The following is a 23,124-nucleotide window of genomic DNA, read 5'->3' on the forward strand; positions in this document are numbered from 1 at the left end:
GTTTAACATTTTTGTTTATAGTGGTTTTTTGTTATCCAGATCTCCTATTTTTTTTTTTCTAGTGATCTCCATAATTTTTTCTTTCATTTTCTGTCAAGTTACCACAACACCATTATTATCTTGTGTTTTTTAACCTCAATGAGATTGGTGTTGGTGTCCCTTGTTAATTTGACATTGTATTTTTGAAATGTACCTGCCTACTCACAAACAAACTGTCCTTTTTGAAGTAAAACATATAGGCAAGTATTTGTGAAAAATAAATAGCCATTTATTATGAGTCATAACAAAAGAAAGAGGAAGGCAACGCTGGAGAAACTGGTGAAATTTACGAAGCCTTTGTACCCCAGGGCAGACATCAATTATTTTACAGTCAAAATTGGTGGCCTGAGGCGTCCTTATAATAGTCAGCACAATCCGGTCCAGGACTACAAGAGATCACGAACAGCAGCAGATGACATATCTGTCCCCAGGCTGTGGTCTTACAACAAAAAACACAAGGGGGGGAGGCGCCTCTAAGTGTAGTATGTAAGCCAAATTTATTAAAAACACTGCACAAACATCTCACATTTAGAAGAATAAAATACAGCATGTAGTGTGGTTAAGATCCAAAGAGGGAGTCCATCAGATCGATCACAGGTATCACTGCTGCCTGCTGTGCGTAGGGCTTTGCTAAAACACCGCTCGAGCCGGCCGCGGTGATGATGTGCTTCAAAGCGAGGCCTGGAAAGCTGGTAGAAGGCAGGCGCGGAGCTGTGGCGTCACAGGAATTCCAGTGACGTCACAGCTCCGTGCCTGCCTTCTACCAGCGTTCCAGGCCTCGCTTTGAAGCACATCATCACCGCGGCCGGCTCGAGCGGTGTTTCAGCAAAGCCCTACGCACAGCAGGCAGCAGTGATACCTGTGATCGATCTGATGGACTCCCTCTTTGGATCTTAACCACACTACATGCTGTATTTTATTCTTCTAAATGTGAGTTGTTTGTGCAGTGTTTTTAATAAATTTGGCTTACATACTACACTTAGAGGCGCCTCCCCCCCTTGTGTTTTTTCCTGCATATTTTTGGAGCTTGGTTTCAGCTCTTCCTGGAAGGCAGCCCTCTGTGTGGATCTTCTAATATTAGTTTGCCTTTGTCTATATAGACTTTTATGGACTATATCAGCTATAATTTCAGTTTGCCACTAACATGATGGTAATATAAGGCCTTCCAGTTTTTTGCGCCTTTACTTGCTTGCTGTGGTCTTACAACAGCCTGCGTCTGTTGTCAGACCAGACTGAACCCAGGCCATCACTCTCTTGTCTTCCTTCCACGCTTGCTTACAGGCTGTGGCTCTGGTGTTGGAGTTGTGCCAGGAGGTGGAGGAGGAGGACCATGGTTGAACTCACAAACGTGGCTTTGGCTTGTGAGTTCGCCCCTCAACCCCTTATTTAGGTCTTGTAAGATAACTTCCTCACATAAGAGGCATTGGCCCTCCTTCATTTCCTGCATTTTGCAGGCTGTCATGTAGGCATTTTCCTCTTGATTATTGGGGGGGGGGTTCAGAGGGCCGCAGTAGCCTTCCAAAATAGGCCAAGTGCTGCCTCCTCCAGGTTACTCCTCTTCCTGGGGCTTTTTTTGGAAGGCGGAGGGGAGAGATCTGGGATTCGGGCAGGCTACTGGGCCCAGCCACCTCATGGCTGCCACTTACCCCCGCCACCTCCTGGCTGCCAATTTCCACGGCCTCCTCCTGGCTGAGACTTTCCTGTGTATGAAAAAGGGACATAGTTTTATTTTTTGGTTCATCAATCACACACAATTTTCAGCTCATTACTGTTGCAAATTGAATGTTAATAAATAGAAAAGACTATCATTCTGACCCCAGCATTTTTCATTCTTGTCCCAATCATTTGTGGCCACTACTCTCTATTGATATGTAACACACTTTGTAAAATCAGAAATTACTGATCAATAATAACATCTAGTTAATATCATTAATTATTTGACTAGAAATATGTTGAACAATGCTATACCTGGCTCAAGCTGGGCTCCTCCACTTCTTCCTGGGTGGAAGGCCCAGGTTGGACATCAGAAGCCTCAGCTGAGGTGGAAAGAAGCCTTGAAGGAAGATTGGAGAGTGCTGACCTGGGTTCAGTCTGGTCTGCCAGAAAATGCAGTCTGTCATAGTACCACAGCCTGGGTATATAAATGTCATCTGCTTCAACTCCAGATCTCTGGGAATCCTGGACCTTCTTGTGCTACCTATTATAAGTGCTCCTCATGCCACCAATTAGGGCCTTCAAATAGGGGATGTCTGCCGTGGGGATGTGCGGCTTCACTAATTCCAACAATTGATCCAGCACTGCCTGCCTCTTTGTTTTATTGTTATAAAAGGGGTGGTTTACCTGCCACAGACAGGACAGCTCCCTGCACATATCAAGGAATATGGGGATAAAGTCCTCATCATTGAATAGATCTATTTTCTCTGCAAGACACAACACAAGACAAACCCTAATGTCAGGCTAACCTCTTCTAATCTTGTCCCAATATAGGCCTCAGTCTATAAGCAGTATAGGCCACTGATGCACCAAGTTAAAATTGTACCTTCGTTCTAACGATCGGTGCTTCCGATACTTCTTCCTCCGCTCACAGATCGTATGTACGACGCATATATATACACTGCACATGCGTGAAACTCCGCCCGCCCCTGACGTTCTTTCTAGTCTATTCCCCGGGCCTTGTCTTTCGGTGCAATGGGAGAGATCATGGCGAAGAAAGTGCAAGTGCATGGAGAGGAGAGCAGCAATGAGAAGGACGACAAAGGCAGGAGCCACAAACATCCCAATCCAGGAGATTTAAGGCCTCTAATATGTCCTTTGTAGAGATGGTGGAGATGGTGGACATCTTGAAGAGGGCCGACTATGATGGGAAGCATGGACCTTACCCAAACTCAAATGTGAGAAAGGCCAAGATCATGACTAAAGTTGTGAGTCTACAGAAGAATTTTGGGGTACGGCGATCCAAGGATCAACTGAGGAAACGATGGTCAGAACTCAAATTGAGGGAGCAGGATCAGTACAGAAGAATCAAGAGAGTGCTGCAAAAAAGTAAGTATTTTGTTGTGTGTTCCTATTATTATTATTACGTTTGTGCTGCTTCATGTGCTTTTCTTTACTGTTGTACAGTTTAAAATGGCAAGTTTCAGGTTCGTGGGCACAGTAATCGTTCGTAGTAAACATCGTTCGTTTGCCCAATAAAATACAATGTTTTTGGCAGATCCAGGTTAACTACATTTGTTAAGGCCTATTTGTATTAAAAGAAGTTTGTTGTCTAGATGGGTTTGTAACTAGAATGAAATGCAAACTTGATTCAGTGTAATGAGAGGACACTCAGCAGCTGTTGACACATCTGGACGCAGAACACCCTTTGTAGGGTGTCCCACACAGGTGCTCCAGTGGATACTAGGGGTGTCTCCATGGGGGAAAAATGTACAAAAAAGGTAAGTATTCCATCTTTATAAAGGAAAAAAAATAATGTCTTCAGCTTGGAACTCTGCCAAAAAAGACAATTGTACGACACCAAGCAATGTTTCATATTACTATTTCTCGCATCAAAGATCTGTGTGCTAAGTATACAGTACCTATTTTTTATTCACATAGGGGAGAAAAAACTCGAGACGTCTGAGGTCACCAGGGACCTCCAACCTCCTAAAGAAGGGGAAATACCACCAAACACAACCAGAGGATGTGGAGGAAGGAGAGGTTTACGAAGTGGGCGAAATAGTGACCACAGGTGAGTGTCTAAGACCACAGCTTCAGGTAATAGTTTGATGCCTGAATATTTCTAATACATGGTGTGTTTTTTTTATTTTAGGTGATGTGGATGTTGTGGAAGAAGAATCTCATTTCACAAGTGCAAGTGCACACGTTCTCATCGGGGAGATCATGTGTGCAATCGCGATTTACAGAAGATCAAGGAAGACATCAATGATATGGAAAAAAGACTCAAATACATCATTGATGTTTTAGGCAGAATCTAAAACACCCCAAAATTCTTTGAGTTTGTTTGTATTTTTTGCATGTTCACACATTTTAAATATTTTTAGAAAACCAAATTTTGAAGATGCACACAGTGTGTCAACATGTGTTATTTGCCATCACGAGATATCAAGGTACGCGTTTTGGGGTGCAACCCCTTCCTCGCAACTAAAGTAGATGAGAGGAAGGGGTTGCACCCCAAAACACGTCCATTGATCCCCCATGATGGGAGCTAGCACATGTTGACCTTAGGCATGGAATCAGGAGGGAAATCCCCATTTTGATACTCAATTTGTGTGCATCTTCAAAATTTGGCTTTCACAGGGGTGACATCACCCCATCTGATGAAGGCAATATCAACACAGTTTGGACATACTAATGTCTGATATTGCCTTCACTTTGTCAAAGTTGAACATTGTAAATTCTTGAGTTGTGTATTGTTTTATGGTTTTAAACATGCCTGTTTTAACACAAAAAATGCTATTTTACTGTCAAAAAGAAAAATGTTATTACTAAAATATGTTGGTTTGTTCAAAACCCCTTTTCTAACGCACATGTGAATGTGCACAGAGTAAAAAGTTTTCTACTCAACAATGTGTGGCTTCTTCTTTCAATGCTCAATATCATTTTTTGGACTAAGTTGGTGTTTACACTGAAATGGAGGTTATTTACTAAAGGCAAATCCAATTTGCACTACAAGTGCACTTTCAGTGCAGTTTCATGTGCACTTTTGCAGTGCACTTGTAGCGCAAAGTGGATTTTCCTTTAGTAAATAACTCCCACAGTGCTTTGTAATCTGCCACAATCAGGCCATTTTCGTGACTCACCAAAATTCATTCATGGTGCTGAAAATAATGAATATTTTTATCAGTAATGCATTACATACATTAACAACAAAAACAAGGTGTGTGTGTGTAGCAGACCCACAACATAATAATATTTCGCTGAAGAAGAGATTGTCACCTCATGTATCAAATAAATTACATTTGCACTATTGAAGAAAATGGCCAAAAAGAAAAGCCTATTGGATAACCTAGGAGACAGCTAAAAGAAACACAAGCAGTAAATCAAAGGAAATCTTATTTCAGTTTAACTAAAATATGTATTTTTAAAAATGTTTCTTAAACATTTTCTGGCATATTAGTACTCGGCATACTTCTGTCTTACTTCGCGGTCGCTTTGGGGGGGCAGGCTTCAAGCGCGGTAAGGGTTTCTTGTTGAAGTATGGCCTCAGGCCCAACTGAGACATCATAGTTTATTGAATTTCTCCTTAAATAGTTGTGGAGAATGCAGCATGCAAGTATTATATGGTTAAGTTCTCCACCACTCTTCTGGCTCTGGCCAGCTGGTAGTTAAAAACCCTCTGGTCCTCATGGCTTCTGGTCAGAACGAGCTCAGAAAGCACAGAAAGACAGAAAGGCCTGAGAAGAGCGAGCTGAAAATCAGAAACGAGCAGACGAGAACGCACTGAAAATCAAATATGTACTATATAATAATACGCACTGAAAAATAAATGCGAACTGACTACATGCACTGAAAACTAGATACAAACCCACAAGCACAAACTGAAGAGCAGTAACGATCAGAAAAACACGAGGCTGAAAAGCGCGAATCGTCCCTCACCAAACTTCTACTAACACGAGATTAGCACAAGGATCCCTAAGGGTGGTGCACTTGGTATTGAACTTCCCTTTTCTAGTGCCGTTGTACGTGTTGTATGTCACCATGTTCTTGACGTTTAGAATTTCCGACAAGATTTGTGTGACCATGTGTATGCAAGACAAGTTTGAGCAAAAAACATGGACTTTGTTGTCGGAATGTGCGATCGTGTGTACGCGGCATAACACTACCACCTTCAAAGTGCTCCATTAAGCTGTATTATGCTTTTTGCTGGATGGACTTCCATTTTGCCAGAACTAGGCCAATACCAGTATATTTGAATGGACTTGCAGCAGTGCCAAGTTTCTCCAGCAGAGGGTCCTGCGTAAGGTATACAGTATATATATATATATATATATATATATATATATATATATATATATAAAATTATCAAATTACACACAAATTGGTCACAATTATTTTTTTTAATTAAAGTTGAAATTTCCTCTAATGTTTATTCATTTAATTATTTTACTTTGTATGATAGTTTTTGTTTGTAATACTTATGTTTGGTGAGTATTTCTCATTTGGGAATGGAGCCCAGGTGCCGCTGTATGGGACTGAATCTTTTAACTACCTCAGTTTAAAAGTGAGAAAGAAATGCAGAAAAAAAATCAGCTGGAGATCAAAAACATCTTTTTGTTTCACTTGCTGTCAGAGCCCCAAATATGAAATGACTATAATTGTATGCTGATTTTTGTGTGTTTAAAGTAATTGCCTCTACTTGTTCTGCTTCAAACTAGCAATGGCAGAAAGTACAAGAAAAAATCAAAAATAAAACAAGTTTCATAACACAGTGCTAAACTAAACACTTGAAATAAAATATGTTTGTAAAGCCATTAACACTCAGAGATGAAATGTATTATTTCTAAAGGACATTTTGTTTATTTTACGCCTGTCAGAAACTTGGTGATTCAAACTGAGAATATAATGAACAAATACATAAGCAAAGATTACATACAGTGAAGTATCAAGTGTTTTTCTTATAACAACCCTTCCCCTAATACCCCCAAAGCTTCTCCATATTTCTGATGAGCAGCATCACTGACTGATTTTCATATAACTTCATCTACCTGTATGCTTGCATTTGACATACAGTTTTGACATGTTTTCAGAGAAGGCTGACAGGGTACTAGCTGCTGAAATCCCACGGGGATTAAACTGGGGGACATATTGACCTGGGAGGGATTATATTGGTGGACAGACTTACCTGGGAGGATTATACTAGAGGACAGACTGACCTGGGGGGATTATACTGGGGGACAGACTGACCTGGGAGGATTATACTGGGGACAGATTGACCTGGGGGGGTGGAAGGACTGGGTGACAGGGGGGTATTGTACTGAGGACAGACTAAACTATGGGGATTGTACTGGGGGACAGACTGACCTGAGGGGATATTATACTCAATCCACCTAATTTGGCTAAACAAGAAAAAACAAACCATCTATAGACAGCTTAACAGACTCCTGTACTATATACACTATACTGTACATGACACACTCCCAAACTATATACACTATATTGTGCATGACACACCCCTGCACTATATACACTATACTATACATTACATACATCTGACCATAAATCATATGTAATGAAGGATTTTTTTTTTTAATTATTGTGCTGAGGTGTATACATGTCTGTGATGAAGAATCATGCTGGTTGGTTCTGAATCAGATGTCTCTTAATAGACAGCTGCCAGATGCAATGCCATCTTGCAGACACCATCAAATGGGAGGTCAGGCAGATGCTAGTTCTGTCATAGGATGTATATTAAGATATCAGCATTGGTCACGCGTGGCAAGCAGTTGAGGAGCCCACCATATATAACTGAAGTGCATATTCAGGCGGTGAGTGACTTGTTTGCCTACCCATTGCTTTTAAGTCTTACTGCCATGTGGTGCATATAACTGAATATCCTGTAGAATCTATTATTTGACAAAAAAGAGGAACTGCTGGTTTGATAGGCTGATATAATGAGTTTTGTATTATTACTCTAAAGCTACTGTATTTGTTCAATATGGGAAAAGAAGCATTGACAAATGCAATTAATCTACTTTTGCACGCTTTAAATTGCACTGCTTGGTATTAAAAATTACAAAGGGAGCAGTCTTCATGTTGCTTAGATAATTAGGACATATTATATTGTATAACTTTGTTAAATGGAAGAACTGTTTTCATAACTTACTGTTGTTCATTGCAATTTAATATCACTATGGGGAAATGCCATACACAACTAATTGACATCAGCAGAAGAAGCTACTTGAAGCTAATGCTGCCATATAGATAAATTCTTCCCATTAGCTCTTGCAAAATGACTCTTGATAATGTTACAATCCCAAAATGGCCATAGATACATTTGGCGCTATAGACTGTGTAAAAGCAAAATGAAGCAATGCCTGAACTGCAATGCAAATTAGATTTGTGGTTGAGTGGAATTGATTATTTTGAGACTTAATTAATCACGGTGCTTAATCACTATAACCTTTAAACACAGCACTCTTGACCAAAGCTGCAGGGCAAAGGAACATTCACATACTATTTTTTCTCTTGCAGAGAAGCGTAGACTAGATCTGTGATTTATAAACTAGACCAGGGGCTGTATTATATACAAGGGATACATGTATGGTCACTGGATATAAATTAAATACACTCATATAAATAGCATTTTCGTTATTTAAAACATATTTACAGTACATATTTTCATTGTAAACAAATATATGGCAATCCTCTCCATATTATACAGCTTATAATTTTGTTCTGGGGAATTTATAAACTATAGATGAAGATTTTAGCATGGCTATAGAGAATTATCTCCCTAAAAATGATAGGTCGTGAGTTATCTGCTCATAATCAGGTGAGTGTCAAAGCATTGGAACTTACTAAGATTATTTTCTGATGGTGGCACATATGCCATACTTTGATCCTTCACGTTTGTAAAGTATTGGGGTGGCTCGCAGTGCGATTTTCGAACAATCAGGGAAACCTGTGTGATCACAGGCAACTTTGACTTCTGGAAGCAATTGCTATATGGTAAAATGAAATAATTATTGCAAGTATTGTTCTAAACCTGCAGCAATGTTTGCTGTTATTTTATATATATATGACTACCCATACACTTTATATTTTGAGAAGCCATGTCCAGATATCAAAGTGCACACACCTGCATAAAACTATATACCTTAGACCAGCTATTCTCAACCAGGGTTCAGTGAAACCCTAGGATTTCTCCAGAGGTGTCTAGGGGTTCCTTGATGTGTGGCTAATTAACCTCCCATTTGATGGTGTCTGCAATGTTGCAGGGCCAATACCTGTTTGTAAATGTCAGTGGTATGACACCAATGATCTTTTTAGCTATTTATAAGGGTAGCATTCTCCTGCATGGTAAAGGGGCATTCTTCCTACTAACCCCCAATACAAGAGGTATTTTTCCCATTGACCCACACTAACTTGATTTTAGCAGGGGTTCCCCGAGACCTGAAAGTTATTTCAACAGTTCCTTTAAGGTAAAAAGGTTGAGAAAGGCACGTTTGGACCAATGTTTCTTAAAGCATATCTATGGTAAAAATGTAAAATCATATATTCATTTCCACATTGTATTTCAATTAGTTCTATCTTACCCCTATTAATTTGAGTCACCTTGAAGCTTGTAAATTTACTGTGTAAAAATCCTTACACATTTGCTTTCTTGAATTGTGTGACATGCATTCATTATTCCCTGTTATTCTCTGTTATTCCCTGTTGATAGGCACTGCTGTGTTACACATTTCAGAATGCCTACCTTCAGAACAGTAGAGGTGCTGAGAAGACGTGTTTCAGGAGGCAGAGTGACTCAAAACATGAAAGGAGATTTTTAAAATAAGTTTATATTGGATTTCTAAATGTAACTATAGTTGGCATTGCTATTACAATTCTGATGTAAAAAATGAAAGTGAATGCTGTGACTATAGATTTCCTTTAAACAATGGTTTGGGACCCAAATTAGGTTGTTGGGGAGTGGTGGCACACTGACTGACTTTAGACAACAGGTCTGTACTGGGTTGTTTTAAGAGTAAAAAAAAAAAAGATCTGCAGGACTCCAGAAAATAGAAATTAGTCATTGACTGCTTTGAGACCTACCTAGAAAAACATGCATGCATAGATTCTACACAAATTCTAAGTGCCAAAGACCCAAGGTACAGGCATTACATTTTTCCCATTTGTTTCCATTTGGATGATACAGCATTGCTCAGACTACATGTCCACCAAGTATGTAACCAAGTTACATATCTTATACTGTATAGTAATAATTGACAGGATTTTACTGATTATTGGTAGAAGGTTTGGAAGACCCTATATGACAAAATCCAGATAGGGTCAAGCCTACTTAATAGGGGACAGACAGAAGATATTCTGTCACCAACTAGAATTTTCTCTCTGGGGTGCAGGTTGTAGAACTTCCTTGTCTGCACAATGGCTTTTAGTGGTGGAGTTGTAGTTCACTAAGACAAATTAATAATAGCAACAGAAGCAGAGGAAACAGACCGAATAGTGGACTATGATAAAATCAAGGGCAATTGGGTGAAAAATACTTGATCAACTCCATGAAGTAAACCGGTGAACACAAAAAGTGACCAATTTAAACAGCAGGAGATTGTTTTATATTATTCTGTTCTTACTGAACTCTTTAGGGGTCAGTTGCACTTGCAGTTGGGGGGCAGTAAAACCCCACAGTTGAGACTCATTTGTACACATACCATGGCTGAGATATTTTGCTTCACACTCAGTGGATACTACCGCCTGCCAAATGCAACCCATTCAAGTGAATAGAGTCTTGCTGCAACCACCCCTCAACAGCACACAATGCACACAGTTGTAGCACCATCGTTCGGCGCTGAGGGGGATAAAATAGGCAATAAAGAGGCAATACAATGTGGATTGCTTTTCAGACAGTAAAGCAAGTGTAAATGAGGCGTAAATTTGTATTTTGGGGACAGTAGCATGAACCAGGCACACTATGAAAGGGGTATTTATTGTTCTTTGCCTACAGTGCTGGTCATATGAATTTAATGTATTTATTTACTTTCTATTACACTGTGTGATATTTTGGAAAATGTTATCTTGTGGTTAATATGTATTATTCTTAAAATAATTTTTGTGTGGGAACAGATTCTTCTGAGGAGATTTGTGTCTTATCACATTTAAATGATTTGATAACTTTAACACACTAGTATAAAGGAAAAATAGTGATGTTGCACAAGGTCAACAGTTGCCCTTACGTGGCAGTGTTAAGCCAATAAGCAAACACGAGTGCTGTCACAGAGTGAGTATGCGCCTCTATACCAGATATTATGATTACTTTTTATAGGCAAAGGCAGGGCAAAATTGTCATATTATCAGGTTATTTCTCACGCACAGCATATGCATACAACAAATTACACCCCAAAATACATTCTGCTACTCTTCTCGAGTATGGCAATACCACATGTGTGAGACTTTTACACAGCCTGGCCACATACAGAGGCTCAACATTGAAGTAGTACCTTCAGGCATTCTAGGAGCATAAATTACACATTTCAATTCATTCCTACCTATCACACTTTTGAAGGTCCTGGAGCACCAGGACAGTGGAATCACCCACAAATTGACCCCATTTTGGAAAGCAAACATCCCAACGTATATTCTATGAGGCATGGGCTGCAAATAGGTACTTGGGTACTCTGATAGGCTGCAGATAGGTACTCAGGTACTCTGATGGGCTGGTGACAGGTACTTGGGTACTCTGATGGCCTGGTGACAGGTACTCCGGTACTCTGATGGCCAAGTGAGAGGTACTTGGGTACTCTGATGGCCTGGTGACTGGTATTCGGGTACTCTGAAGGGCAGTGACGGTACTTAGGTACGCATATGGACTGTGACAGGTACTCATATGGACTGTGACAGGTACTTGGGTACTCAGATGGACTGTGACAGGTACTCAGGTACTTATATGGACTGTGACAGGTACTTGGGTACTCAGATGGACTGTGACAGGTACTCAGGTACTCGGGTACTCAGATGAACTGTGACAGGTACTCATATAGACTGTGACAGGTACTCAGGTACTTGGGTACTCATATGAACTGTGACAGGTACTCGGGTACGCAGATGGACTGTGACATGTACTCGGGTACTCTGATGGACTGTGACAGGTACTCAGGTACTCTGATGGACTGTGACAGGTACTCGGGTACTCATATGGACTGTGACAGGTACTCGGGTACTCAGATGGACTATGACAGGTACTCGGGTACTCATATGGACTGTGACAGGTACTTGGGTACTCAGATGGACCGCGACAGGTACTCGGGTACTCACATGGTCTGTGACAGGTACTTGGGAACTCAGATGGACTGTGACAGGTACTCGGGTACTCAGATGGACTGTGACAGGTACTCGGGTACTCAGATGGACTGTGACAGGTACTCGGGTACTCAGATAGACTGTGACAGGTGATTGGGTACTCTGATGGACTGTGACAGGTACTTGGGTACTCTGATAGACTGTGACAGGCACTCAGATGAACTGTGACAGGTACTCAGGTACTCTGATGGACTGTGACAGGTACTCAGGTACTCAGATGAACTGTGACAGGTACTTTGATCGGAGGTGATAGGTACTATGATGGGTGATGACAGGTCCTCTTTATTGGGGGGGCAGTCAGTGTGATTGGTGTACACTGTAAGCGGTAACGAGATGTTACCGCAATCTCCATCTCACACACGATTGTTGTGTGAGGAGGAGAACCCGGTAACATCTTGTTACTGTGGTTTGTTGACATTTAGTGATCGGCTGTGAAAGGATCACAGCCGATCAAGTGGGTAAACAGCCAGACAATGGCTGTTTACCAGTGTCGGTGATGAGCAGCGTTCCCGGGAACACACTGCCACCGAAGTGCGCGCGCGGCGCGCTCACAATAGCGCGCATGCGCCATGCACAGTGGGGTGGAACCATCTGTGATTGGCCATGACTTCATCATGGCCAATCCTCGGTGGCGAGCGGTGTCTCCGTGACACACCGCTATCAAGGTAACAGGGATGCGCGTGCATGATCGCGCGCATTCCCTGTTTAAATGGGAGGCTGTCATATGACGCCCTCCCGCAACGAGAGCCCTGCTGCCTGGCCGTCATATGACAGCCGACGGTCGGCAAGCAGTTAAACAATGCAGTGTGGTATTGTGATAAATTAATGTTCTCTAAAAGGATATAAATGCAGGTTTGACAGTGCCAGTGTGAATGAGGCCATAAAAAAATTGTGTCACAGCAAAAACTACTTTTTTTTTTAGATTGGGGTGCTGTTGTTGTATGTAAAGTGTTACTAAACCTAAAAACGTTTTTCACATTAATGCATGTTTGTGTCCCCACCGTTCTCTGTGTGAAGAGTAAGAGAGGGGAGAAGAGGTCAACGCTGTGCATGGCTGCATCTATTCTCCTCTTACTTTCTCTTCACACAGCATTCAAGCATCAGCAGGAGCAAATGCTGCTGTCAATCAAATGCAGTGCAGAGGAAGTGGGGGGCGGGCCTGAGTCCCGCTGTGTAAGTCTACGGCTGCACAGACACACAGGTCGGGAACACACAGACCACGTTTCTCCCCATAGCAAACGGCTGGCTATGGTGAACATAAAAAGAGGAGGAGGAGCCAAGACCGCCGCTGGGGACCCAAGAAGAGGAGGATTGGGGCCACTCTGTGCAACACCACTGCATAGAGCAGGTAAGCATAACATGTTTGTTATTTTAATTTAGAAAAAAAAATCTGACTTTAGTTACACTTTAAGCCAAGTTAAATGTAAAAGTTAAAAAAATGTAAAAGCTGAAAAAACCCAATTCAAAATCCAGTTATATGTGATGCCAGAATACAGCATCACTGACGCTGTCCATGAAAACTATACCGTTCAGTAAAATTTTTTGTGTAGGTCTGTTAGGCGCCCCCCATGGCAAAAATTGCTTTTTTGACAATGGCTTACCTATTAGCTTTGAAAATGGCCAGAATTTAATGCCAGGACTTATCCCCAATATACTTCAATAGGATTCACAGGTAATTTTGGGTTTTGTAGATTTTTTTTTTTAAGCCTACAGCACCTGGAATTCCCATCCAAGTACTTACCAGGCCCAACCCTTCTAAGCTTCCAAGATCAGATGAAATCGGGTACATTCAGGGTGGTGTGGCCATAGGCGTTTTGTCTATTTTAAACATGATTTGACACTCCCCAGTGAACCCAGGCAAATTTATTTATCCCTAATAATAACCTTATTTAATCAGCTTAAAGGTTATGTTCACGTTTTGGAGCACATTGCACATTACAGCCATATTTAAGGCGTAACTTGTAACATGCTCCAAGTAGCCCCCCTCCCTCTCCCTAAGGTTCCCCCTCTGTGACAGCGGGTGGGGGATCCTCTCCCTGAACCAGCTGTCAGTTTTCAAAAACAGTGTGGCTGTGTGGGAATCAGTCTCATCTGGCACAGATCGCAGCAGATGGTTTGTAGTTCTAAATAAACTGTGAGGGCATTGATGAGTGCTCTCATAGTTTATTAACACTTGCTACAGCTTCCAAACAGAAAACCTGTGCAAATGTATGGGCTTTAAGCTATGGCAAGTGTCTGCAGGAGCCTGACATTGCACCTACAATTCTGCAGGCACTTGAGAAAAAAAATATTAATGCACATGTTTTCACTGCAAAAACATTTGCATTCATTCTTTTTTTCAAAAGATGACTCAATTTAAGCAGAACAGGACAAGTTTAAAAAAGACATAGTAAAATCAAGAACCTCTTCACCTTCTATACATTTGTAATATTTATAATACTGCCTCTGCACAGCAATGTGAACTTTTAATAAGCTTGCTGAACCAGCACTGAATAATAAATCAATGTGAATTACAATGGTCAAGGGAAGACTAACCACATTGTCCTGACACCATAAATCAACATCACTGGATGCATTTGTGAGGTCAGGTTGCAAATCTATCAATTGATGTTCAGCTCAGTCTTGTAAATAATCGCTAAACAAAATTAGACTTGATGATGTGGAACAATGATTATCACACTTCAAACAGCAATAAAAAACTATAACATCTCTGTAAATTAGTAGATTGAAATTAGTGTGGTCAGGTCACATGTATTGCTGATAAAGTTGAGTCAAAAAGTCGAAAATAGTAGCAATTCATACTTTATTATTATTATTATTATTATACAGGATTTATATAGCACCGACAGTTTACGCAGCGCTTTACAACATTAGGGCAGACAATACAAGTACAATACAATTCAATACAGGAGGAATCAGAGGGCCCTGCTCGTTAGAGCTTACAATCTAGGAGGGAGGGTCAAGTTATACAAAAGGGTAATAGCTGTGGGGGATGAGCTAATGGAGAAAATAGTGCAGTTATTAGATGGAGGCAGGATAGGCTTCTCTGAAGAGGAAAGTTTTCAGGGATCGCCTAAAAGTGGATACATTTGGAGACAGTCTGACAGATTGGGGTAGGGAATTCCAGAGGATGGGCGAGGCTCGGGAGAAGTCCCGGAGGCGGATATGGGAGGAGGTGATGAGGGAGCTAGAGAGCAGGAGGTCTTGGGAGGAACGGAGATGGCAATTAGGTTGGTATTTTGAGACTAGGTTAGTGATGTAGCTGGGGGCAGAGTTATGGATGGCTTTGTAACTTATTATTAGTATTTTGAATTTAATTCGTTGGATGAGTGGGAGCCAATGGAGGGATTGGCAGAGAGGGGTAGCAGACACTGAGCGGTTTGTAAGGTGGATAAGTCTGGCAGCAGCATTCATGATGGACTGCAGGGGGGATAGTCTGTTTAAAGGTAAGCCAATGAGGAGTGAGTTGCAGTAGTCAAGGCGAGAGATAACCAGGAAGTGAATCAGGAGCTTTGTGGTTTCATTGGTTAGAAAGGGACGTAATTTAGAGATGTTGCGGAGGTTGAAGCTTCTCCACTTTCTTAGACTACAGGAGGGACACCCGAGCTGAATGTCAACTAATCCACAGGAAACCAAGGTTTTTTTTGCATAATGGAAGTGTGCTGGTTTATTCTGCCCATATTACTCATATATGCAAGTCAATTATGGTCATAAACTCCTTTCTGAACGCAGGTTTGGTGCCTTTCTGGTTATGCCTTTAAATGCCACTTATAAATAACTGATATAAAGCCTAATGTGCGTGGACACATACGCTAACATTGGACAGCATTTAGAGATAAAAAAAATACAGTTTGCCTATAAAAGCAGCAATTTTTATACATGTGTGAGACCTTAAATTATATCTAAAGCCAACTTAAAAAAAAAAAAATTAGATAGAGTGGGAAGGGTTAGAACATCTGTCAGATGTTTATTAAAAATAACTTAGACAGAGATAAAAACAAATGTTGTCACTGATAACATCCTTCTCAGAATGCTAGTTCCCTGGCTGCCTCTGATTTCAATACTTCTTAAATGAACCACACATGCCAATCAGGAAAATTCTCAGGGCTGGCTCAGCCCTTCTTTCTCTGAGCTGGCTGCTCAGCTGTCGGCTAATTGCCAGCTCTCATCTCTCTCCACAGCTAACCAGCTGTTGTGGATCGTCAGTCCTGCCTACTTAAAGATCTCCAGCTCACTTCATTCCTGCCTTTGCCTTGGTCACATCACAAGAAACCATCTCCTGAGTTCCTGCTTAAAGACTGGCTTTGCTGACATCCCTTCTGGCTCCTTATCCTGCTTGCTGTTCCTCTACTTGGATCCCTGACTTCTGGCCTGGCTGATTACCCAATCTGGTTACTGAACTCTGGCTTGGCTGATTATCCGATCTGGTTACTGAACTCTGGTTTGGCTGACTACCCGATCCAGTTACTGGATTCTGGCTATGCTTTGACTACGCTTACTCTATTTACCTTTTTATTAATAAACAAGTGTGATTTTACTGTACTTCTGTCTCGGTCTGGTTCATGGTTTCTGAGAGTAGGTGAAGGCCATGAATTCAGAAGATACAGTCAATCCACTTGTTGGTAATATTTTTTCCAGATTGGGTGGGCAAGATCACCACATGGATCAGTTTGCCATGGCGTTACAAACGCTCCTGCGTTGCACGGCTCACCTGGAATCCCCCACTGTGGCTGCTCCAGTAGAACCTGAGCTGCAAGCCATCCCTGCTGCTGCTCCAGTCTCTGTGCAGGCACACGCCTTGAGTATTGCCTCTATAAGAGGTATGTCTGGTTCCGCCCCGCTTCCCCAGCGATTTGGGGGTGACCCAGTTCAATGCAGAGGGTTTCTCAACCAAGTTGAGGTATACTTTGAGATGCTGCCTCAGGCGTTTCCTACGGACAGAAGCAAAGTAGGTTTCATGATATCTTTGCTTTCTGAGAGAGCCTTGGCCTGGGCTAAGCCTCTATGGGAGATGCAAAAACCTGTTGTCTTGAGTTACCCTGAGTTTGTGGCCTCCTTTAAAAGGGTATTTGACATTCCCGCATGCTCCGCTTCTGCTGCCAAGTGCCTCATGTCCATCAAACAGAGTACGAGAACTGTTGCCCACTACGCCTTTGAGTTCCGTACTCTGGTAGCAGAGGTTGCTTGGAACAATGAGGCCCTCGTGGCTGCTTTTTCTCATGGTCTCTCGGATTCCATCAAGGATGAGATAGCAGCCCGAGATATACCCACTGAGCTGGAGAGTTTGATCTCGTTTGCCATCCTCATTGACTCCAGACTCAGAGAAAGACTTTCTTTTAAGGAGCGCTTGCGGAAGCCTCCTGTACATTTGCCTCCCAGCTTTGCAGTCCCACCCGTGCCTCCCTCACCTCCCATGCCTCCTTGTACCGAGTCGGTCAGTGAAGATGAACCCATGCACTTGGGCTTCATGTGTTTCTCTGCGGATGAGAGAGCCTTTAGGAGGAGGGAGAGATTGTGCCTTTATTGTAGCCAGGCAGGTCACTTTTTGATGTCTTGTCCTACCCATCCTGGGAACACCCAAACCTTGAGGTCCTGTCATGGACAGACCTTAGGTGGTGTTGTGTTGTCCCCAGTTATCCAGAAGGATAAGCCCCTGGTTTCGGTCACGCTTTCTTGGGCTAAGTCGTCTATTGAGATACAGGCTCTAGTCGACTCTGGGGCTGCAGGCCTGTTCATTGATGCTGCCTTTGTATCAAAGCACTTGATTCCACTGCAGCTGCGTGACACTCCACTTGCCATTGAGGCTCTTGACGGGAGACCTCTATAGCCTGCCCATGTGACTCATGAGACGGTTCTGTTGTCCATGGGCTCTTCATCATGAGATAATCCAACTCCAAGTGATTTCCTCTCCTAAGATTCCACTGGTTATTGGTTATCCTTGGTTACAGAGGCACAACCCCTCTTTTGATTGGTTCCGTGCTGAGGTTCTCTCCTGGTCACCACAATGCAGTGAAACATGCTTCCGGAAGGTAGCCAAGGTTCTGTGTACCTGTTCACTCTCCTCCATGCTAGAGGAGTACCATGATTTTAGCGATTTTGTCTTTGACAAAGGTCAAGCCGGTAATTCGGCCGTATGATTGCGCAATTGACCTTCAACCTGGTGCCACTCCCCCTCATGGCTGGGTTTACCCTTTGTCAGTCTTGGAGGATAAAGTCATGGAGGAGTATGTTGCAGATGCACTTTCTCGGGGTTTCATCCGCAAATCCTCATCTCCTGCTGGTGCTGGTTTCTTCTTTGTAAAGAAGAGGAGCGGTGAACTGAGACCTTGTATTGATTATAGGGGGTCTCAATCGTTTCACGATTAAGAATGCCTACACAGGTTAAATTCCTGTCATTTCCACTGCTGGTTTTTCGATGGACCCAGAGAAACTTTCAGCAGTCCTACAGTGGTCTCGACCCGTGGAATTACTTCCTCTGCAACGTTTCCTGGGTTTTGCCAACTATTATCGGAAGTTTAATCGTGACTTCTCGTCTCTGGTCAAGCCCCTGACCGATATGACCAGAAAGAACGGTAACCCACAGAGTTGGTCTCTGGAGTCCATTAAGGCCTTTGAAAATCTCAAGGCTGCCTTTGTTTCTGCTCCTGTGTTGGCACATCCTGATCCTACGTTACCATTTATCCTTGAGGTTGATGCTTCTGAGACTGGTGTTGGCTCCCTTCTGTCTCAACGTCCTACCTCTGAGAGTGCTATGCATCCTTGTGGCTACTTTTCCAAGAAATTGTCACCTGCCAAGTGCAATTACAAGACTGATGACAGAGATCTGTTGGCAATCATTTTAGCCCTGAAAGAAAGGAGACATCTCCTGGAAGGTACCACTGTGCCGGTTCTCATTCTTACTGACCGTAAGAATCTCACATTCTTGTCTGAGGCTAAACGCCTCTCTCCTAGAAGGGCGCGATGGGCTCTTTTCTTGTCAAGTTTCAATTACATTGTCTCATTCTTACCCGGTACTAAGAATGTAAGGACTGATGCCTTGTCACGACAATTTTCCTCCACTTCCCAGTTGGAGTCGGTTCCAGTTCCTATGATTCCTCCTGATCGTATTCTGGCTACGGTTCGCACCAGTCATACTTCTCCTTTGGGTGACAAAATTCTTGCTGCTCAGGTCGATGCTCCTCCTGAGAAACCTTGTGACCGCTGCTTTGTCCCAGAGTGTCCCCTTACTGCCATGCTCCAGACTTACCATTCTCCCAGGCAGCTGGCCACCCTGGTACGAATCAACTCGTTTGGGCCATTTCCCCAACAATTCTGGTGACCTAGTCAATGTGCTGAGGTAACTGCCTTCGTAGCTGCCTGTTCCGTGTGTGCTCAGAGTAGTGCCCTGTACACACGGTCGGATTTTCCGATGGAAAATGTCCGATCGGAGCGTGTTGTCGGAAATTCCGACCGTGTGTGGGCTCCATCGGACATTTTCCATCGGATTGTCCGACACACAAAGTTGGAGAGCAGGAGATAAAATTTTCCGACAACAAAATCCATTATCGGAAATTCCGATCGTATGTACACAAATCCGACGGACAAAGTGCCACGCATGCTCAGAATAAATAAAGAGATGAAAGCTATTGGCCACTGCCCCGTTTATAGTCCTGATGTACGTGTTTTACGTCACCACGTTCAGAACGATTGGATTTTCCGTCAACTTTGTGTGACCGTGTGTATGCAAGACAAGTTTGAGCCAACATCCGTCGGAAAAAATCCTAGGATTTTGTTGTCGGAATGTCCGAACAAAGTCCGACCGTGTGTACGGGGCATAAGACCCCACGACACCTTCCAATGGGCCTCCTACAACCCATTCCCAATAGAAAGAGACCCTGGACCCACCTGTCTATGGATTTCGTTGTGGAGTTGCCCAACTCCCAAGGCAACACAGTTAACCTTATGGTGGTTGACCGGTTTTCAAAGATGTGTCATTGTATTCCACTTAAGAAGTTGCCCACTTCTAAGGAACTGGCTTCCATTTTTCCTTGGGAGATCTTTCGCTTACATGGGCTACCCAAGGTGATTGTCTTGGACAGGGATAGTCAGTTTGTGTCCCAGTTCTGGCGAGCCTTTTGTGCACAGCTGGGAATTCAGCTTGCTTTCTCCTCTGCGTATCACCCGCAGTCTAATGGGGCCGCAGAACGAGCCAATCAGTCCTTGGAGCAATTCCTACATTGCTATATTTCTGACCATCACAACAACTGGTCAGACCTATTACCATGGGCAGAGTTTGCTCACAACAGTGCCTTGAATTCTGCTTCCCAATTGTCTCAGTTTATGGCGAATTATGGTTTCCAACCTTCCATTTTGCCTGACTCGTTTGTTCCGCAGAGTATTCCTGCGCTAGCTAGCATCTCCGTGGTCTTCGTTCCACTTGGGCACAAGTCCAGGAGGCTTTGCGTCATGCTAATGATAGGTACAGACTCCATGCTGACCGCAGACGCCTGCCTGCGCCTTCCTTCCAGGTTGGGGACAGGGTCTGGCTGTCATCTCGCAACCTCCAACTTCGTGTTCTCTCACTGAAGTTCGCACCTCGGTTTATTGGGCCCTTCCGTATCCTTCGCAGGATTAACCCAGTGGCTTACGCATTGGACCTTCCTCCTAGTATGCGCATCTAAATGTGTTTCATGTCTCCTTATTGAAACTGTTGGTCTGCAACCACTTTACCACCTCGGTGCCATGTCCTCACCCTATCCAGGTTGAGAACCATGAGGAGTATGAGGTACAATCCATTGATGACGCCCGTAGGTTCCATGGGCACATACAGTACCTGTTGCATTGGAAGGGGTACAGTTCGGAGGCACGCTCCTGGGTCTCATCCTTGGACTTACATGCTCCTACCCTCCTCCGTGATTTCCATAGATGTTTTTGCCCTCAAGCACGGTGGTCCTCCGAGGGGGAGGGGTCGTTGAGAAGGGGGGTATTGTCAGAGCTGGATCAGCCCTTCCTTCTCTGAGCTGGCCGCTCAGCTGTCGGCTAATTGCCAGCTCTCATCTCTCTCTACAGTTAACCAGCTGTTGTGGATCTGCTCATCAGTCCCGCCTACTTAAAGATCTCCAGCTCACTTCATTCCTGCCTTTGCCTTGGTCACATCACAAGAAACCATCTCCTGCGTTCCTGTTTAAAGACTGGCTTGGCTGACATCCCTTCTGGCTCCTTATCCTGCTTGCTGTTCCTCTACTTGGATTCCTGACTTCTGGCCTGGCTGATTACCTAATCTGGTTACTGAACTCTGGCTTGTCTGATTACCCGATCTGGTTACTGAACTCTGGCTTGGCTGACTACCCGATCCGGTTACTGGACTCTGGCTATGCTTTGACTACGCCTACTCTATTTACCTTTTTATTAATAAACAAGTGTGATTTTCCTGTACTTCGGTCTGGTTCATGGTTTCTGACCAAAAGTATGTGTGAACTCATCTGTATATTTGTTCCAGGTCAGTGCCTCAGAACCTATTGATGTCACTGGTTCAGCATATGATCAATATGAAACAAAATTTATATTTAAATTAGATCAGTAATGGTAAGCTTCATATTTTCTTAGTACATGCTTTTTTTAATGCCTTTGCAGCATTTGTTACCCTCTTTGCGCCAGTAGCATGCAGATATCCAGCCTCTCAGCGGGTGGGCCTTTGCATGCAATATTGCAAATTTGTGTGCAATATTGCAAAAATAGCTGTACTGAGAGCGCGCGCCCTGTGCGCTCCTGGCACAGTTACCGGTGGCTAACCGAAAGCTCCCGGTCGCTCCTTTGCAATCGGGAGCTTTCCGATCATGTGACTTCCATGACAGCCATTCACGGCGGTCACATGATCAAAAATCTTGCCCCGCATCCCAGCATCCTAAACCCCTCAAAGGACCGGGCGCTGGTGCCAAGGGGTTAAAACACTTGAAAGAGAAGACAGAAATTGTACAGAATACATCAAAATGGTATTGGAGGCTGCAGCTCCAGTTTTCTATAGTTTAAAGCATGCTTAACTTCCTTCTTCCAACCTGCTTTTGGTGGACTTTGATATTTTGTTGATAGGACTTTGTTATTTTTTTATTTGTTTGTTATACATTATACATTGAATTAGAAGTTTTCCTGACAGCACAACACTATTTTTTTCAGTTATCTTTTTATATTTATGTGTGAATATTAGTGAGTGCTGCGGTCAGTTTTCTTACATTCTCACTTTCATTTAATTCAATTGATTAATTTGCCAAATGTGGGTAAAGCTTAACATTGGATCATTGAGTGCATTGATAACAGCGAATCAGCATTCATCCCAACTTACTTTTGGCAATAGCAAAGTTTTAATTGGTAGCTATGGGCTACTGTACTTTGCATTCATCATGTATTGCATAATCCTATAGGGATTTATTACAGGCAGAAGTATATGCTTTATTTACCAATGTTTTCCAAGCAACAGCTTTCTGTGTTTCCCATAGCCACAGATTAGATTTAATGTAATGAATTCTTGAGAGACAAGTCTCTTCCCATTAACTCCATATACCATACCTATTATAACTCTTTTTTTTTTTGTTACTAGGTGTTTATTTAGAGATTTTTAGGGGGTACTTCTGCATGACAAAAACGCTTACACAGAACAAGAGGCAGCCTGCATATGCATAAATTGCAGGCAGTAATAACATATTTTGTCAGCAATGGCAATATAGGCATTGTATCAACATATTATGGTGTTAATGTCCAGATATACATTTATAAGCAGCAAAAAACATAGTCAGACAAGAGTAAGAAGGACAGAGAAAGAAAAGAGAATGGAGTAGGGTGGGGTATACTGGGAGAGAACCATGGACCCAGTTCAGAGACAAAACTCATGTATCAAACTCCAAACAGGAGTACCTTACTTATTGTGACAGACCTAGCCAGGAGAGAGACTTTTGGAGGGGACTGAATGCTAGCCTCTTGCCGTCGATCGTGGGCCCTGGCATTTGGGGGAACGGTGCTCTTTGTGAGCTGTATGCCTGGGGACCCTTGACGTGGTATTACTGTGGATTCGGGTCCTGGTCCCCCAGGACACACAGA

At 42.9% G+C, this 23,124-nt stretch overlaps 1 protein-coding gene and 1 pseudogene across 5 annotated transcripts in view; one reads left to right on the forward strand and one right to left on the reverse strand.

Moving 5' to 3' along the window:
• AUTS2 (activator of transcription and developmental regulator AUTS2) overlaps positions 1-23,124 on the forward strand; it is a 2,093,484-nt gene that overhangs the window by 605,304 nt on the left and 1,465,056 nt on the right. The window lies entirely within an intron of this gene.
• On the reverse strand, positions 13,759-13,865 carry LOC141130385 (5S ribosomal RNA; annotated as a pseudogene).

The sequence above is a fragment of the Aquarana catesbeiana genome, linkage group LG02 (genome assembly GCF_042186555.1).
Source record: "Aquarana catesbeiana isolate 2022-GZ linkage group LG02, ASM4218655v1, whole genome shotgun sequence".
Taxonomy (NCBI): domain Eukaryota; kingdom Metazoa; phylum Chordata; class Amphibia; order Anura; family Ranidae; genus Aquarana; species Aquarana catesbeiana.